Below are 16,030 nucleotides of genomic sequence, written 5' to 3'. Positions count from 1 at the left end.
GAAACCAAGAAGCGAGTCTTGTGAATGTGGATAATGGTTGAAACTGGTTGATAAGTACATGGGTACTTATTATAGTATTCTTTCTACTGTATGTTTGTGTAACAATGTCCATAATAAAAAGATTTAAAAAATTATTTATTGAAAGGCAGAGTCATGGAGAGACAGGGAGAGAGATTTCAGTTCACTCCCTAGATGCCAGCAACAGCTGGGGCTTGGGCAGATTGAAGACACAAGCCTGGAACTTCATTCAGGTCTCCCCCTAATTTGAGTGGCAGGGATTCAGGTACTTGGGCCATTATCAACTGCCTTCTCAGGCACATTAGCAGGAGGCTGGATCAGAAGTGGAGTAGCCAAGACTTAAAACCAGCACTCTGATATGAAATGTGGGCATTCCAAGAGGCAGCGTAAACCCCCTATCTCTTATAATAAACCACAACTCCTGCCCCCCCATAATAAAAAGTTTTTAAAATCCAAAGCATCAGACAGTTAAACATGACTGAATCACAGAATGGAAGTCCATCCAAATTGTGTAGTACCAACTTCAATTCCTGGCTGGTATGTGCCAGTAACTTTCTATCAGTAACGGGTCAGGTGTATAACTTTCCTAAGACTTCTGCATATGTTAAATAATAGAAAAATTAACTACTTCATCAGGTTACTGTCAGCATTAAATAAAGTTTTCTTAACACATGGGAACCATCTTTAATTAGTTTAAGGTAAAAGAGAATGTAGTATAAGGACATGAGGATAGTTACAGATCGAAACACAGGTATGTGGCTGACTCTTGTGGGTGAACTGAAATCAGGGACTCAGTGGGTATCAGGTAGTTACTTGGCTTCACAGCAAGTGTCTTTCTGCATGACTGTTCCATTCTTGTCTTTGCTGCAGACCAGCTTTCCATTTTTGCCAGGCTGCATGAATGAAAACATGACTTGCTAACATCAGTTCCCAGGCTTACATTTTCTTAATTCAATAGAAAGACCAGCCTGGGTTTGGGTATCTTCATCTGGATTCCAAATTTTCTGAGGCAGACCTTTTGTCTAGATTGAGTGGGAGGTCTACTTGTGCACCCAATAATGAAGGCCAACTGCTGGAGTCACACCTCTTTAATGTGGAGGCTCTCAGAGTGGCCATATGGATGGAGTTGGCAAGGAGAAGTTCTCAGAAGAAGGGAGACTGCAAAAAATGGCTGGGATGAGGTGTTGGTGATACTGCAGAGAGAAAGCAAAAAGTGTCAACTTAGAAAATGCTCAGAACATACTAGTAGTTGATAAATAAATATTGGCTCTTGCTCCTTTGAATTGACTCCCACCTTTTTGGCTTTAGAGCAATGCCTTAGATTAACTCATAAATCAGAATGGAATTACAGCCATTTGTTCATGAATTTATTCCAGAGTATCTACCTACTCTGTGCCAGATATAGAGGATACAGGGGCTGGTGCTGTGGTGTAGTGGGTAAAGCCACCACCTGCAGTGCAGGCATTCCATATGGGCACCGGTTTAAGTCCTGGCTACTTCACTTCTGATACAGCTCTCTGCTATGGCTGGGAAAGCAGTACAAGATGGCCCAAAGCCTTGGGCCCCTGCAGCCACATGGGAGACTTGGAAGAAGCTCCTGGGTCCTGGCTTCAGATAGGCCTAGCTCTGGCCATTGCTGCCATTTGGGGAGTGAACCAGTAGATGGAAGGCTTCTCTCTCTCTCTCTCTCTCTCTCTCTCTCTCTCTCTCTTTCTAACTCTGCCTTTCAAATAAATAAATGAATAAATCTAAAAAAATAAAAAGAGGATACAGTCATGAGCAAAGTGGACAAAAATCCTTCATGGAACTTAGAATAGAGTGATGCAATAAGAAAAGCTAACACATATTAGGTGAAGCACCTTGTAGGAAAATTAAGCAGGGAGTTCTGGGGACCATAATTTTAAATGAGGTAGCCAATAAGAAAGTAACATTTGAGCAATGATCTGACCACAAAGTGAAGAAGTAAATTGTGTAGCTCTATAGAACAGCATTCCAGGTAGAAGGAACAGCAAGCACCAAAACTGAATTAGAAGGAGCAGCAAGAAGTCTACTGCAGGGGCCAGTCCTGACATAGTAGGTAAAGCTGCCACCTGCAGAGCCAGCATCCCATATGGGTGCCAGTTTGAGTCCTGGCTGTTCCACTTCCAATCCAGCTCTCTGTTATAGCCTGGGAAAGTAGTGGAGGATGGTGTAAGTCCTTGGGCCCCTGCGCCCACATGGGAGACCTGGAAGAAGCTCCAGACTCCTGGCTTCAGACCGGCCCAGCTCTGGCCCAGCTCCGTCATTGCGGCCACTTGTGGAGTAAACCAGCAGATGAAGACCTCTCTTTCTCTGCCTCTACCTCTGTAACCCTGCCTTTCAAATAAATAAATAAATAAATATATTTTTTTAAAGCCTACTGCAGCTGGAGTGGAGTGAGAGATGGAAGCATAAAAGATGTGCAAACCAATGATCTTAACCTTGATCACCACATCACCAGAAGTGGCAGAGAAAGAGAAGAGTGATAGAATTCTAATGCTTGAGATTAGGGCATCAGTCTCATCTATCATTTAGTGATCTCCAAATAAACCATTTCTAAGTCAGTTTCTCCTACTATAAGAGTAACAGGGAAGTATAGACTGGATTGAGAACTGGATGTGCAATCACATGGATATAACAGACTACCCTTTCCTCCACAGCGCTATTCATTACCAAGCAACTGAGAGATGGGCGGTGCTGGTGGGAGGCCAAGGGTTTCAGAAAGGGTGAATGTTCTTGTGCACACAGAAGGAAGAAATGGTGATGCTGGGGTTTCTTGTAAGAAATAAATTCAATAATTATTCCTTTCTTCATTTTAAAAAAATTATTTTATTTTTGTTTATATGGAATGGAGAGAGAGCATGAGAGAGAGAGAGAGAGAGAGAGAGAGAGATTTTCTATCTGCTAGTTCACTTGCCAAATGTCCGCAACTTCCAAGGCTGGGAAGGCTGAAGCCAGGAGTGTAGAACCCAATCTTGGTCTTCCATTTGGGTGGCAAGGACTCAACTACTTGAGCCATCATGTGCTGCACCCTGAGGAGCACATTAATAAGAAGTTGGAATCAGAAGTGGAGCCAGGACTTGATCCCGGGCATTCCAATATAGGATGCAGGGATCCCAAGCAGCATCTTAACCACTGTGCCGAATGCCTGCCCCCTCTAATAACTATTTCTAAAAATGTCAAGATAATATTTTTTCAGGGCATTTAGTACTGCATATTAATCAGAAGATGGTCACAATTGTGTCTTATAGCCCTTTTGTCATGATCATTGCCAAGTGCTTTGAAAATGAACATTAATTAATAGAAGTCCAGAAGGAAATGGAAAGGGAGAGCCAGAGCTCTTGTAAGAGAGAAACCCTTGGGGCCGGCGCTAGGATGCAGTAGGTTAAGCCTCCACCTGCGACACTGGCACCCAAATAGGTGCTGGTTCAAGTCTTGGCTGCTCTGCTTCTAGTACAACTCCTTGTTAGTGAGCTTGGGAAAGCAGCATGCCTGTGCACCCACATGGGAGACCTGGAAGAAGCTCTGGTCTCCTGGCTTCAGCCTGGCCCAGGCTTGGCCAAAGCAGTGATTTGGGGAGTGAATCAGCAGTTGGAAGACCCCTCTCTCTCTCTGCCTCTCCTCTCTCTGTGTAACTCTTCTTTCAAATAAATAAACCTTTAAAAAAAATAAAGAGAAAGAACGCCCTTTGCGGTTCCTTGGAAATCAGTAGCAACCCAAAGCTCACACTGACACACTCTGCTCTTCATTATGTGATTTGTGTAGCCCAGAAGGAGAAACTCAAGCAGAATGTAGCTTCTTTCTGAACCTTGAACAACTGTACACAGAAAGAGCATGTGGCTATTGGATGAAGGAGTCCATAAGTTAAGCACCTGTCAAACATCTGGGCAGAATCAAAGAGGAAAATGTAATTTAGACAGAGGAAATGAATTACAAGGGAGAAACACAGTAAATTCAATCCTCCTGTGGCAGGTGGTCCAGGAAAAGTGGAGGGGGTAGAATAAGCCTCTTAACTGACCTAGATTAACAACAATATTCTCTCCCTCTTTAATAACTGATTCTGATAACTGTAACAGAGGACTTCTTTCTGTAGTTTGGAATAGATAGTGTCTCAAAGAAGGACTATTTACAACAGGTAAATTGCACCCGTCTTTAAATTCATACCACAAAACATATAAAAATGCACAAAAGTATTGGTTATATTGACGAATGAAATGAGCAGGGCCAAGGACATTTTCCCCATGTGTTTCCACGTGCATACACTTTGGTACATTGACCGAGTATGTGAGTTTTGTTTTAAATTATGATACAGATTATAACTTTTTTTTTCCTCCTGGATATCCTTGATGCCCAAAGCAGAGATTTGGGGAGTAAAATGTGCCAAATCACATCATATTACAAAGAAGACCATTGGTAAGATCTGGGTCTATCTGTCCACCTCTATCTATCTATCTGGCACAAAATTCAAAGATTATATATTCTTTCTCTCACCCATTCTCAGTCATTTTCCCTGTAGGCAAGAGACATTATATGCATCAATGCATTTGTGCATTGTATGAATCCCTTTGTTTAATGGTACCACATATATTACTCTCACATTGCCTTTTCTATTTAATGCAATAACATTCAGATTGCTCTGTAATCAGTACTCTGCCTTATTTTTTTTTTCAAAGATTGTATGGTATCCCATTGCATGTTTGCTCCATAATTTAACCACTCTCCTAATGATGGATATTTTGGTTGTTTCCAAGCTTTTATCACTGCAAACAATACTCTACTTCTGGATGTTAGGCATTATGTAAAGACAGCCAATTTAGAAACTGCTCAATTTGTTGATAGATAATGCTTTACAATTGAACTGAAAATGTAGAATGACAGTCTTGTGACTCTGCCTGATGAGATGGGGAGTAACAAAGTGCTATCTTTTTCTAAAATCAATTACCATGAAGTAAATGGACAGTGTCAGGAGGGGAAAAGTGAAATATTCTTGATTTTTAAAATCATTTTCCAATCTTTTATTCACCAGAACAAGGCAAGAATAAGGTGAATAAGCTTTTTCTATTCAGACCTTAGGAACAGTTTTGATGCCTTTATTTAAGCTTAAAACTAGACATTAATTGTAAAATGCAGTGAGGTGGTATAAAATGCTATATTACACTGTTTCAACTTGCTTATGCTGGTAACCACATAATTCAGAGTTATAGCTGGTCAAAGGAGAAACTTGTATGAGATTTGGAAGACGCAGAGCAGGGTCATTATAAGTGATGGTCAGAGCACAGACCCCAGGTGGCTTTCATTCTCCTCTGCTCTACTTCTGGGTGATCTTCTCTATTGCTGACCTTGCTGATCAGTAGTGGCACCAGTGGCACACAGTGCTGGGCTATGGCCCACAACGTGAACAAAGGCAGAGTTGCCTTGTTAATGGCCACACTCCATCAGCTAGAGGTGCTTTGCTTCTTGGATCCTCCCCAAAAGTCTGACAGGTCTCTCCATTGTCAGTGCTTCACCAGGACAGGCTCCTGACACTTTCTCTGATCCTCTGACACATCCAGATTTTATCCAGCACCCCTCACTCTCGAGTATTTTTTTTACTATGGTTTCATTCATATATTAACTCCCTGAGTCCCATAACAATCATGTTGGACCTGTTTCCTGCCTGAACCCTGACTGCTACATAAAGAAAATACAGGATGCCTTCTGTTGCATCCTTCCTAAAGTATCTGCTCCATTTCTAGGCTCTGGTTTTGAAAGATAGATGAGAAACTTAACAGTAAGGTGATGGTGGCTTCCTCTCTTTTTCTAATTAGGCAGGAAAATATAGTTAATTTCCATCTAGGAGATATGGATTTAAACATCCAAGGGATCTCAGGAATTTTTTAAAAAGTTCTAAGCTTGAGATGACTTAGTAGTGGTCCCTCAAGTCAAAAGGATGAAGAAATAGCTCTGGGAGCCCTTTCTAGTTCTAATATCTTACCACAGCCACTTAACACTCAAGAAATGCCACAGTAAGTCAGTTCACTGATTTCAGAACACCATTCTTTTTCTGGCCTCATGGATGTATTTGTGAAAGATATAGCTGTACTAAAGTACATCATCCAAAGGTGAAGAGTGCCCTCCAGCAGGCACTTTCCCACACCCTGTTAATATCCTTTTTCCCCTTATGATCTAATGCCACTGGTTATTATTTCATTTCAATTGTTTGGGGGGAAACTTTGTTTCCTTATAAAATGTTATAAGTCAAAATCAAAGTCTTGAAGTTTAATGTTATTTATTCAACCTGACTGCAGCTAAAGACTTGGGTTTACACTGGCTGGTGGCTGCTTCCAGTGTTATTTCTCTTTCATGTGAGATCTACTGAGTTACCAACTCTTTGTTTTTTCATTGTGATTATATAAATATATATATATAGATAGATAGATACAGATATAGATAACACAAAATTTTCCATTTTAACCATGTTTAAGTATACAATGCAACATCATCCATTATATTTATATGCTGTGCAGTCATCATCTGTTTCCAAAACTTTTTTATTATACATAAAAAGACCCTCTACTCATCAAACACTCTACTTTGTAACTCCCATTTTTCTCTAACCCCAAGTCCCTGGCAACCTTTAATATAATTTCTGTCTCTGTGAATTTGCCTGTTCTAGGTATTTCCTGTAAGTGAGATCACACAATGTTCGTTATTTTGTGTCTGGCTTATTTCACTTAGCAAAATGTTTCAGTGTTACCTTATTTTTAAGATCACAGACTCCTTCTGTTAAAAATTGAATAAATGATCTTCTTCCCCATATCTTTGGGGATCTCTTTATGACTTCATTTTGTGTGTGTGTTTTTTTTAACTGTTACTTTGGGAGAGGAAAGAGAGCCAAAACACAAAACAAGGGAGAGGAGCCTTGTTCAAATGTGGTATTTTAAAATACAAAGTGATGAGGAAATACATTCAGTAACATAAAAATATTCATTTATGTTTTTAAAACAGCTACCATCCACATGAACTATACTATCAATGAAATATTTCTGTCTTCATATGGAGACAATCAGCATCAGAGGGTTACTGATATAATGTTCTCTCAAGGCCACCAAGCCCTTGACTGTCTCATAATGGCCTATAAGTATTTAAACATGCCCTGGTCCTTCAATATATGAGAGAGATAACATGTCCATGCGTCATTAAATGCATGATTAATCTTTTTTGACATTATACTTCCGTGTTGAGGAGTATGGTTGAATTTGCTTGTGGCTGCATTGACAATAGCTTATCTCTTTCTCGTTCATTCCTGAAGGGAAATGTCATAACAAGAACCCACCATTCAACAAATCATGTACATTATAGTTTTTTATTTCTGAAAAACAAAATAGGTTGACCTCGGAGTCATAATGAATTCATACTGAGCAAAGAAAAGTGAGCCTAAATATCGTTTTATTTACATGTTTTAGTATGTGTTCATTTTTCCTGTGGCAAGAAAACTACGTGCTATATACCTGGAGTATACAGCAACAGGAAAGTAGCTACTACTCATCTAAGTAAGTAGATCTAAAATTATTCTTTGGAAAAATTGCACTTTAACTATATAGTTTATGCTTGGTTCATATAATAATTTCTTTATCAATCTAATCAGTACACAATATTAAATATCTACTTTGTGCAAGATATTGTAGTAGTCATTTTGTGCTCTGTTCAACATGGTAGCAACTGGCTACATGAGACTTTTTAATGTAAATTAAATACATTCAACAAAACTAAAAAAATAGTTTTTGATTTGTACTATGTTTCACATACTCAATAGTCACATGTAACTAACTAGTGGTTACCATATTGGACAGCACAGATGTTAGCCCATTTCCATCGCTGCAGAAAATTCTATTGGGCAGTACTGGTACAGAGCCATAAAAAGTATTTTAGAAAATTCTTTCCTTAATGAAATCAGCATATTAAGGAGTTACCTGTAGGGCTAGCACTATGGTATAGTGGGTAAAGAAGCTGCCTGCAATGCCAGCATCCCACATGAGCACCACTTTGAGTTCTGGCTGCTCCACTTCTGGTCCAGCTCTCTTCTAGTATGCCTGGGAAAACAGCAGAGGGTGGGCCAAGACCTTGGACATGTTTTCTCTGATTGTTTGTAGCTAATATATAGAGTACAAAAAAAACTTCAATGTACATCAAGCTAACCTAACATTTTGTGATCTGATTGCTGTCTATAACCCTGTCTATAGCCCTGTGGAGCAGTGGTCTTTCCAATTTTACTTGCAGAGCTCCATGTTTAGAGGAACATTGAGACTGTGATTATAAAATAAATTGAAAGTATGTTACTGCAAAAAAATTAAAAGAAAAAGAAAGGAAGGAGGGATGGAGTAAACTAGGATTGTATTCTTGGTATCATATCTGAAATTAATCAAATCTGTTTCTATATATTACTAAATAAAGATATAACAATCAAAGGAAAATAAAACAAAAATTTAAAAGAAACAAACAAAAAAGAAAGTTCTTTCCTTAAAAGACATTGCAATCTAGCTGAGAAGACAGCATATTTATAAAGAAAAAGAGTGGAATTCTTATTTTATTCTGCAATACATGATATCCATAAAGAGTAGCAACTGTCTTTTGGAGGCATGTGCCCAGTGCCAGGTACTACTAAATTCTTTACACATGTGGCAAGCCAAAAATAATATATGATTGTCTAATCTTTTCCCTCTGCATTTTGGTCTATCTTTTCCCCCCTTTCTTAACATGTAAGTGTGCCTGAGAGGTTACTGGTGTTTGCCAGATCTGACCTCATTGTCACGCAGATTTGCAAGAAATAGGGAGACAAAGAGACTGGAGAGGGGAGAAGAAAGGTAAGATGGCAAAATTATGTCCAGGACTGGGAGGGAAGTTAAAAGGCATAACAATGCCGGCGCCATGGCTCAATAGGCTAATCCTCCGCCTTGCGGCACCGGCACACCAGGTTCTAGTCCCGGTTGGGGCGCCAGATTCTGTCCCGTTGCCCCTCTTCCAGGCCAGCTCTCTGCTATGGCCTGGGAGTGCAGTGGAGGATGGCCCAAGTGCTTGGGCCCTGCACCCGCATGGGAGACCAGGAAAAAGCACCTGGCTCCTGGCTTCGGATCAGTGCGATGCGCCGGCCGCAATGCGCCGGCCGCGGCGGCCATTGGAGGGTGAACCAATGGCAAAGGAAGACCTTTCTCTCTGTCTCTCTCATTCTCACTGTCCACTCTGCCTGTCAAAAAAAAAAAAAAAAAAAGGCATAACAAGAAAGTTTCTGCATAGGAAGTGTATGGAAAAAGAAAGGAAATCATAGGTGGTGTGGTGGACATGTCTATCTGTTCCAGGTATAGCAAAAGTGAGTAAAAATTTTGCTTTATTTTGAAATCAACTTTTTTTTTTTTAAAGATTTTCTTTATTTATTTGAGAGGCAGAGTTACAGACAGAGGGAGAGAGAGAGAAGAGAGAGAGAGGTCTTCCATCTGCTGCTTCACTCCCCAAATGGCCACAACAGTTGGAGCTGGGACCATCCATAGCCAAGAAGCCAAGAGATTCTTCCAGGTCTCCCACGTGGGTGCAGGGGTCCAAGCACTTCCACTGCCTTCCCAGGCCATTAGTAAAGAGCTAGATGGGAAGAGGAGCAGCTGGGACATGAACCAGCACCTATATCAGATGCTGGTACCACAGGCAGAGGCTTAACCTACTATGCCACAGCCCTGGCCCCTGAACTCAGTATTTTCACACTAATCTGAAATAAGACCATTGGGGTCACACATAAAAATAAGGTTATATTGGGACCGGTGCTGTGGCGCAGCAGGTTAAAGCCCTGGCCTGAAGCGCTGGCATCCCATATAGGCGCCAGTTCGAGACCCAGCTGCTCCTCTTCTGATCCAGCTCTCTGCTGTGGCCTGGGAAGCAGTAGAAGATGGCCTAAGTGCTTGTGCCCCTGCACCCATGTGGGAGACCTGGAAGAAGCTCCTGGCTCCTGGATTTGGATCGACATAGCTCTGGCCATTGAAGCCACCTGGGGAGCGAATAAGCGGATGGAAGACCTCTCTCTCTGTCTCTACATCTCTCTGTAATTCTGTCTTTCAAATAAAATAAAATAAATCTTTAAAAAAATACGGTTATACTGTCATTATTCTCACTCATTTAACCTTTATTACTTCTCTGAAAAGTTCTTTTTTTAACCTTTTGACAAACATCTCTCCATTTCCCCTACAACCAGTCTTTGGCAACCACTGTTTCTATGAGTTTGATTTGTGCATTATCATGGCTTATATTATTACTACAAAACTCTAAAGTCAGAGGAGTTAAATATATGCCCAGGGCTATGCATCCAGTAAGTAGTATAATCAGATTTGAACCTGGAATATATGATTCCAATGTCCCTGCTTTTGATTCCTCTGATTTGTATCAGCTTTGATACAAGAAGGATCACAAAGTATATGATAATAAGCCAAAAAACTTTATGAACAGTAATAAGGGCTACAAAGCTGAAGAAACAAAGATGAAAGTGAACTGAAGTGACTAGTACATACTTCATAAAGAAGGTGAAATATAAACTGGCTCTGGAGGAGTGGTAGGACATAGTTGGGAGAGATATAGGAAAGAAAAACAAAAGCCAGGAATTCTGGCTACCATAGAGGGATCATGTCTTTTTTTTTTTAAGGTTTATTTATATATTTGAAAGAGTTATTACAGAGAGAGAAGGAGAAGGAGAGGGAGAGGAGGAGGGAGAGGGTGAGAGGGGGAGAGGAAGAGAGGGATGAAGGGAGAGGGAGAAAGGGAGAGAGGAAGAGAGAGAATCTTTTGTCTGCTGGTTTTTCTCCCCAGATGGCCACAATGGCCAGAGACGAGACAAGCCAAAGCCAGGAGCTACAAGAGTCATCTGAGTCTCCAATGTGGGTAGTAAGGGCCCAAGTACTTTAGGCCATCCTCTGCTGCTTTCCCCAGGCCATTAGCAGGGAGCTTGATCAGAAGTGGAATAGCTGGGACTTGAACAGGCTCCCATATGGGATGCCAGTATCACAGGCTATGCCTTTACCTATTATACCACAATGTTGGCCCTGGATCATGTCTTTATATTGGCATTCTGGAACATTAAGGGAAAGTGGGAGAATACAGATACACACTATTGCTGTTGGAAGATGTTTAAAGAACACTTAAGATAATTTTAGCCTACTTGCAAACTGCTTAGTCTTCACTGGTAACCTTTCTCAGGTGATAGTAAGTAATGGAGTTGTTTTGAAAGGCTCTTTCTGTGAGATCCTGTAGCATGGTCGTTAATTTTATGTGTCATCTTCAATAGGCCATGAAGTGCCCAGATATTTTGTCAAACTTTATTCTAGATGTACCTAAGAGGGTGTTTCTGGATGAGGTGAACATTTAAATCGGTGGACCAAGTAAAGCAGATTGCCTTCCCCATGTGAGTAGTCCTTATGCAATGTTCAGGGCCCAAAGAGAACTGGAGCTTCCTCAGTCTGTCTTTGAGCTGAGACTTCAGTCTTCTGCCTTCAGATTCAGACTCAAACTGAAACTACAGCCATCAGTTCTCCTGGTTGTCAGGCTGTCCAATTGGGCCCTTCTGGGTCTCCAGCTTGCCAACTGCAGATATTGGGACTTCTCAGCATCTATAATGGTGACATCACTCAAAAAAGTTTTGCATTTAGGAGTATTTCAGATTTTGGATTTCTTGATTAGGGATGTTTATAATGTATCCATAAGTATGGGGTGGATGTGTGTGTTTGTGTGTGCGTGTCCCATTGGTTCTATTTCCCTGGAGAACCCTGATCATACATACGGCATCTGTTGACTGATGATGATCAATGAACTGGGAAGTTCAATCCTACACACTGCCTCTTCCAGCAGCTCCTCAGAGTGTGAATTCAGATCAACAAGTAGGCAATTCTGCCCTCTTTGGTCTTTATGAGCAATGCCTATAGATCTGAATTGATAAAAACTGGAAGCCAAGGATTGAGTCTGAATGGTCTTTCAATACCAAAATTAAGTTTTTCTCCAAACTTCAAGGAGTTTATCTTCTCGGAACCATTTTACTCAAACAGCTGAATTTGGGTAACATACAAAACAGGAAAAGTAAAAATAGAATATACAAGAGAAGCAAGGAAAGTTTATAACCAGACTTTGGCTGAGAATGTTCTATTCATGAGTCTACCTGGTATCACTCTGAAAATCATCTGCAAGTAGAGTTCAGCAATCCCAAAATAGCAAAATGACCAAGCTTAAGTTCTTCAGCTAAGTAGGGCAATTTGTTCCATTGAATCAGACTCTGGGTTTAGCCCTTTCCCAGTCAGAGTATGGCCCACCTACAGAATAATCACACCAATGGTTCTCCACCTAGAGAAATTCAAACAAACAAACTTGGAAACAGGGTCTCAACTCCAGATACTAAGATTTTTTTTTTGGATGAAAACAGGGTGAATACAGTTTAACACTCCAGTGATTCTAAACACGCAATGAAGCTTGAGAAGAACTAATCTAGATCATTCCACAATAACCCACACAAAATCAAGACATTGCTAGATGAGACCACAAATTCTGGGGAGACTTAGATTCATTCAATTATTTTAGACAGTTTTGTCAGAATAAGTAGAGCTCATATCCTCCCATCTCCTATTCTCCTTGTTTTATAATAATTCAGACATATCTTTTGGATAAAGGGGGTTCTTTCCTCTCTTTCCCTCATATTCCTCAGATCCCTGTCTTCTTCTCCATATTCTAGGTTTTTGGTAGTTTGGTCCTCAGGCCTGTCTCTGTAGGTAGCATTACCTGGATGCTGGAAGTACAGAATCTCAGGTCTCATCTAATGAGTTAGACTTTGCCTTATAATAAAATCCCTGGGTGTTTTCTACACACTTTAAAATTTTACACTTATCTATAACAGTTCTAAGAGGATCCCTCTGGGATAAACGTCCCCACACTAGGACATTTAGTGTGCAGAGGAGATGCTGTACTCTGCTCCCTCCTTCATCACTTAGGAAATGAGGCCACTGAATTACCTACCATAAAGTCCATTCTACCACGTTAGTTGCCAAGTAAAATTATATGTAATATGTTCTCAGTGTCAAATGTAGATATGATACTGAGAAACAGCATGACAGTGAGAGGGCTGGGGTGAGAGAGAGAGAAAAAAGCCAGTTGTCTCTGCAGTTGGCTAGACAACTGGTTGATGGAGAGGTATGGGTGTGGAGAAAGGAAGGGAATGAGATATGTAGGAATGCCAAAGCTCAGCACTCAATTATGTCCTCAATGCACAACAGCTGAATGTATGAGTTATTCACATGCCATCCATATTTTTTGAGTCTCTTGTTTTCTGTTTTGTTTGGCTTTGGTATCTCCTAGCTCATGTTTGTTGGAATCTCTTTGATTTATGGCTTAGTGGCTCAAGGGCTGGTACTGGCAGCTGGGTCTGGGCAATGTCTTAGGTATTTGACTATTTTGACAAGACATGTCAAGAGACTTATTGATTCAAAATAAATCTCTTGAGCTTATGCTTCTCTTCATTTATCACTGATTGAACAAGGAGTATCTTGGCATTGAGGATAGAAGCCCAGATAGGGTTCTTGTTCTCTCATACTCTCTTACCTTGGTCTCTACCAAGGCCTGTGTCGTACATTCAAATCGTGGCAGCGTAATAGTAAAAGGATGCTTCCAAAACTTTGTAGGAAAACAGAAGTAAAATATGATGTGCATTTTTCATAACCTTTTTTTTTTAAAAATATTTTTACTTGTTTAAAAGCAGAGTTACAGAAAGAGGGAGAGACAGAGAGAGAACAAGTAAGAAAGAGGTCTCCAATCTGCTGGTTCACTACCCAAATGGCACAATGGCCAGAGCTGGTCCAGGATAAATCCAGGAGCCAGGAGCTTCTTCCAGGTTTCCCGTGTGGATACAGGGCCCCCAGCACTCAGGCTATCCTCCACTGCTTTCCCAGGCACATTTAGCAAGGTGCTGTATTGAAAGTGGAGCAGGTGGGACTCAAAGCGGCACCCATATGGGATGCCAGCTCTGAAGACAGCAGCTTACCCTGCCATGCCACAATGCCAAGCCCTTTTCATACATTTTTTGAAGATTCCATGTATACAGCATAGCGATAAAGAATATAAATTTTGGAATCAAATAACTTTTGCTTGATTCCCACTTTTGCCACATTTAAGCTTTGGATAAGTTTCTTCTTGAACTTTAATGTCAGTGCTTTCTTCTGTAGAATGGGGATAGTGAAAGAACTTATCTTGGAGAGGTTGTACAGATTATATTGTACCCAGCACCTGCATATAGAAGTACTCCATAAACAGTATTATCATTATAAACATTAGCAACTACTCTTGTCCAGAATGAGTCTGGAATTTCCTTAGGAACTGCAACTGAATCTCACTTATAAAGTATGTATCGTGTTCTGGGTAAGCTGCTTTGAAGTACTTTAAGTGTGAAGAACATAGGCATTCTTCTCTTAAAAGTGGCAGTTATGTTTGCTTATACACAGATATCTAGACTACCAGGAAAATATTCTTTCTAAAGAAAAATGTACAATTTAGAGCAGTCAGGTGATTCTTAGTTTTCCAACAGTGTTCAAGCAACAAAAATTCAAGACCCAATACAAAAGTATTTAGCACTGTGTATATATTTGTTTAAAGAAAGGTGCTAGCAAGGTCTTTTCATTGTGATCATTTTTGAGCCATGCTCTAGTTTTAACCAAGTGCTGAATTGCATTTACTGTCCCTTGCCTGCTGAGTTTCCCTGTGACAGTTCCAACTCAGCCCTTACTAGAATGCCAGAACTTGAAGGCAAAGAGTTTGAATCCCCTGATGCCAGGTTATTTTTGGCAATAACCCACCTTGGCCCAGATGGAGTCACAAGGCTCTGTCCTCTTTATTTAGGGCTGAAGCCAGGAGGGAGCTCTTCCTTGTGGAATAATGTAGGCATGGAAAGCTCACCTGGGCACAGTGTTTGGATAATAAAGAGGTTGTGATCATTGTGATTTAAAGGTAATTATGTTTATATAAATTTTATTTACTTGTTTTCATTTTATTGGGAATGAAGAGAGAGAGGAGACAGAGAGAGAGAGAGAGAGAGAGAGAGAAAGAGAGAGAGAACTAAGAGAGATCATCAATCCACTGGTTCACTCTCCAGGTGGCTCCAACTGCCAGGACTGGGCCAGATTGACACACCAGGAGCTAGAAGACAGGAACTCAGTCTGGGTCTCCTACATGGATGACAGGGACTCAACAAGTTGAGTCATCATTTGCTGCCAAAGTGCACATTAGCAGAAAGCTGGATGGCAAGCAGAGCTGGTTTGGAACCAGCACTGTGATACTGGATGTGGGCATGTCAAGAGGCAGATTAACTGCTGCTCCAAATGTCTGTGCCCCCGATGACTTTTTAAAAAATAATAGAATTATTGTATCAAACAATGAAGTACTCCTTCAAATAAACAGATAACAGTCTCAGGTTCTGGTTAAGTACGAATATATTTCAAAAAGTTCATGGAAAACAGAATTAAAAGATAAATTTTGGTGCAAAAAATTTTGAAATCCATCCATAGTTTTTTCATAATATTCTTTTTAATGAAAATTTTGAAGACTCCTTTACTTGTGCATAAGGGACTTTTGTGAATCTGCTTTTCCAAATACTCAGTACCATGGACACTCACTCATACACACATGTACACACCCAGTGGCTTTGGTTACTTGCCAGCAAGGTACCCCAAGGCCCTTTGAACATTGTTTAAAAATCACTGCACTATATCATTTCAAAGGCCTGGCCAACTTCTGCTTTCCATAATACCAATGACCAGCAATGGGTTGGGGTGGGTAAAAAGTGATTCCATGTCTTGGAATGAGAGTGGGATAGAGTCTGCAAGAGAAGTCAAGTCTTAGAGAGAGAGAGAGAGAGAGAGAGAGCGAGAGAGAGAGCGAGCGCCTGGAATTGAAGAAGAGAAAAACCATAGGACCAAGGGAAAGGGTGAACATTAGTAATGGAGAAGTCTTT

General features: G+C 40.6%; 1 long non-coding RNA gene across 17 annotated transcripts in view; it reads right to left on the bottom strand.

Moving 5' to 3' along the window:
- Window positions 1-16,030, bottom strand: part of LOC103351145 (uncharacterized) — a 271,397-nt gene that overhangs the window by 98,704 nt on the left and 156,663 nt on the right. Inside the window, exon 6 of one of the 17 annotated variants that reach the window (XR_016217523.1) lies at window positions 678-1,211. The exons of the other annotated variants lie outside the window; for them this stretch is intronic. This is a non-coding gene — a long non-coding RNA (uncharacterized LOC103351145). Of the gene's footprint in view, window positions 1-677; window positions 1,212-16,030 lie in introns of those variants that run through there. 17 annotated transcript variants of the gene reach the window in all.

The sequence above is a fragment of the Oryctolagus cuniculus genome, chromosome 12, assembly GCF_051225735.1.
Source record: "Oryctolagus cuniculus isolate XC-2025 breed Fujian yellow rabbit chromosome 12, ASM5122573v1, whole genome shotgun sequence".
In the NCBI taxonomy this organism is placed as follows: domain Eukaryota; kingdom Metazoa; phylum Chordata; class Mammalia; order Lagomorpha; family Leporidae; genus Oryctolagus; species Oryctolagus cuniculus.
This window is presented reverse-complemented; position numbering and strand designations above follow the sequence as displayed.